Raw genomic sequence first — 3674 nt, 5'->3', positions numbered from 1 at the left:
GGATTTACATGGAAGGTGATATCTATGGAGAAGGTTTCCAAGATCACTTTAAGGGATCAGTGGAGAGCTCCAAGAACAGAGTCACACTGCAGATCCTGGCAGCAAAGCCAGGGGATGCAGCAACGTATTACTGTGGTGCAAGAATCACCCTGGAGCAGCTCTGCAGCAGAGTGGAACAAAAACTGACTGACAGGAGGACAGATCTCTCAGCATTTCTTTCCGGCAGCTGCTCCCCAGGGGCAGCATTGTTGTCAGGCAATGGCAGGTGCAGGAAACAGACCTCTGGCTTGGTGGCAGTCCAGGCAGTGGAGGGAAGTGTGGTAGAAGGGCTGGTACCATTTATGATGCAGGAGAATCTTTTCTGGGAACTTAAGGGACTGTTTAAGCAAGTGCAGTTTTAGTGCACTTTGCCTGAGCCTCTCTCCAGCACAGCCCCATTTTTCCTCTGTGGCTTGGCCACAGAGCCATGGGATCATGGAGATGTGTTGTGGTATCTTCCAGTTCCAGTTCTGTGGAGGATGGAGCCAGGCTGTTCAGGAAAGACAGAGCAACAGATGACATTGCTCTGGGTGGCTGCTACAGATCACCTGATCGGGAAGAAGAAGTAGAGAAGGTGTGGAGGGTTGATGTAATCTGTCCGCCAGGTGCCCACCTAAACACTCTCTCAGTCCCCCTTCTCAACTGGACAGGGGGAAAAATTGGAATGAAAGGCTTATGGAGCAAGATAAGGACAAGGAGATGTCCCAGAGCTTCCCATCGTGGGCAAACAGATGGACTTGGGAAAATGAATTTAATTTATTGCCAGTCAAATTAGAATGGGAAAATGAGAAATAAGGACAAATCTAGAAACCTCTCCTCTCCCTGATAATTGCACTGGGATAGGGAATGGGGCTTGCAGTCAGTTCATAACCTCTTTCCTCTGACACTTCTTCCATCTCACGCTCTTCCCCTACTTCAGTGTGGAGCTCAACCTGTGGAAGACATTTCTCCAGGAACTCCTCTAATGTGGGTTCTTTCCTCTGGCTGCAGTTCTTCACAAACTCCTCCATCCTGGGTCCTTTCCATGGGGTGCAGTCCTTCTGGAACAAACTGCTGCACTGTGGGTCCCCTGCAGGGCACAGGTCCTGCGAGAAAACCTCCTCTGGCGTGGGCTCCTCACTCCATGGGTGTGCCATTCCTGCCAGGAGCCTGCTCAGCATGAGCTCTCCAGGGAGCCACAGATCTTTCCAGGACATATCCATTTGCTCCAGTGTGAGCTCCTCTATGGGCTGCAGAGTCCATATTTGCTGTACCATGGTGTGCAGAGGGACAACCTGCACCACCCTGATCTTCATCAGGGGCAGCCAGGGAATCTCTGCTTTGGCCTCTGGAACAGCTCCTGGTCCTCCTTCCTCAGGGACAGTCAGCATGGCTGTGTGAAGTGGAAATCTTGTTCAACCACATTTACAGCCTCCTACAACCAGTCGATGGGTGTTGGTGGACGAGGAGAGAGTGGATGTTGTCTATTCTTCATGTAGTTACATTTTCAGCACTGACTTTTCTGGAAACGTGGACAAAGTTCTTTATTATGGACTAGGAAAAGGGTCAGTGTCATGGATTGTGCAAGGGAACACGTTACTTGCTCCAGACTCTCCCCCTGGACTCTGGGAACTGGGGTTCCTGAAGGCCAGTCTGGCTGGTAAAGCCTGAGGTGAATAAGTAATTCAGTACCTCAGCCCTTTTCCATGTTGTTGTGGTTTAGGAATAGTACTCCCCAGTTCATTGCCCCCCACTGAGACTCTCCCAAATCAGATGCCACCTGCTCAGTCCCCTGGCTTCCCCTCCCCCTTCCTGCTCCTGGAATGGAGTTGAGAATTGGAGACACAAAAGCTGAAAATTATGGGTTAAGATAAGAACAATTTACTGGAAACAGCAATGAGATAAGAAAACAGGAACATCAACAATATTTGTATAAATTAGTACGAGACAAAGAAACAATGTGCACGGAGTAAAACAGTGTCAGATCATTCTGCCCATACTGTCTTTCCCCACACCTCCACCTCACCATCCCTCTCCCCTGGAAATGAGAGAGGGAATCCCTTACTCCAGTCCAGGAACTTGAGATGGTATAGAATATGAGTAAGGGCTGGCCATGCCCCCTCCCAGCTACTGTAAAAAATTAACCCTGTCCTGGCTGAAACTCAGACATATGTCCTGGTCAGCAGATCCCCATCCCATTCAGCACTGGGTCTGCATTTTCCCTGGCCTTGTTTCTCCAAGCAGCCTCCTGGCATGTTGACCTGACTCTTTGCTCACTGGGGAGGAATCCTCTTGAGCTAAACACTGGTGAGAATGTGGACTGCTGTGTCTCCTCCTGGACTTCCCAGAATGAGAAGGACATGGACATATGGGAACAAGTGCAATGAAGGGCCATGAAGACAAGCAAGAGAGCAGCTGATACATGAGGAGAGACTGGGAGAGCTGGGTTGGTTTAGTGTAGATAAGAAGTTGCTGTGGGAGAAATTTGTCACTTGTACCCCCACCAATCCTCCAGCAGTGGTCTTTGGATGGCTGTGAGGGGGAAAGGGAGAGCTTCTTCTCATCATTTCCTGATTGAATTTCCTCCCATGCACTCTACCCAGGAACGCAGCCTCCAGCAATAAGCGAGAGCCAGCAGTAGACCTCGCAGGTGCCAGGCAACTGGTCAAATGAGAATGTTCTTTCCTATCTTTCCAAAGCCATGTGCTTAGCTAAATTATAAAAAATAACTTCTCTTGGTACTTCTACACTAAGAATCCTTGCCTCCCTCCTCAGGTGCCCTGTAACTGACAGATATTGCAAAGTAAGTTTTCCCCTTGCTGGGGCAAGATGAGAATGGGCCTGTGAGTGAGTCTTTCACAGGATCACAGAGAGGGTGAATTCGGAAGATGCCTCATTTATACAAGGAGGGCTTAAAAGAAAGATGGGCACAGAATTTTTAACACAGTTTGCAAGGACAGGACAAGGGGTGGCAGTCAGACAGAGAGAGGATAGATTCAGACAAGATACAAGGAAGAAATTTTTATAATGATGGTGATGGAACAAGTTGCCCTCAGAAATTGTATCTGTTTCAACCATGAAACAAATAGGGTGGGGCTTGATCAAGTTGATGAAGATTGGCCTGACCAGATTGAAGATGTCCCTGTTCATTGCAGGAGGGTTGAACTAGATGACCTTGAAATTCCACTTCCAACTCAAACTAGTCTGTGATTCTAAATCGCTTTATATTTCTATACATTGAGAAGGGAACATCTCCCCCTCCCCAACCCCCAGCTTTTTCTTCTCCAGGGTAAACAGTCCCACCTCCCTCAGCCTTTTGTCATGCAAGAAGTACTCCAGTCCAATAATCACCTTCATGGCCCTTCGTGGGCCTCTTCCCAATAGATCCATCTCCCTAGTAGGGGGAGTCAAGATATGTCCCCAGTACTCCAGGTGTGGCCTCAGCACTGCTGAGTACAGAAGCCCCATCAGCTCCCTGACCTGCTGGCAGTAGTCTGTGTAGCACAGCCCAGGATCCCAGTGACCTTCTGTGCTCCAAGGGCAAATTTCTGGGCAAGTTGTCCACAAGAACACTCGGTCCTTTTCTGACGATCTGTTCTCCATCTGCGCAGCGGTGTTTTGTGTCCGCGGCATCCCCGTGCTCGCCCCTTCTCGTG

Source organism: Manacus vitellinus, unplaced genomic scaffold, assembly GCF_001715985.3.
Source record: "Manacus vitellinus isolate BGI_N305 unplaced genomic scaffold, ASM171598v3 scaffold_197_pilon, whole genome shotgun sequence".
In the NCBI taxonomy this organism is placed as follows: domain Eukaryota; kingdom Metazoa; phylum Chordata; class Aves; order Passeriformes; family Pipridae; genus Manacus; species Manacus vitellinus.
The sequence above is the reverse complement of the archived record's forward strand: the minus strand, read 5'-3'. Positions refer to the sequence as shown.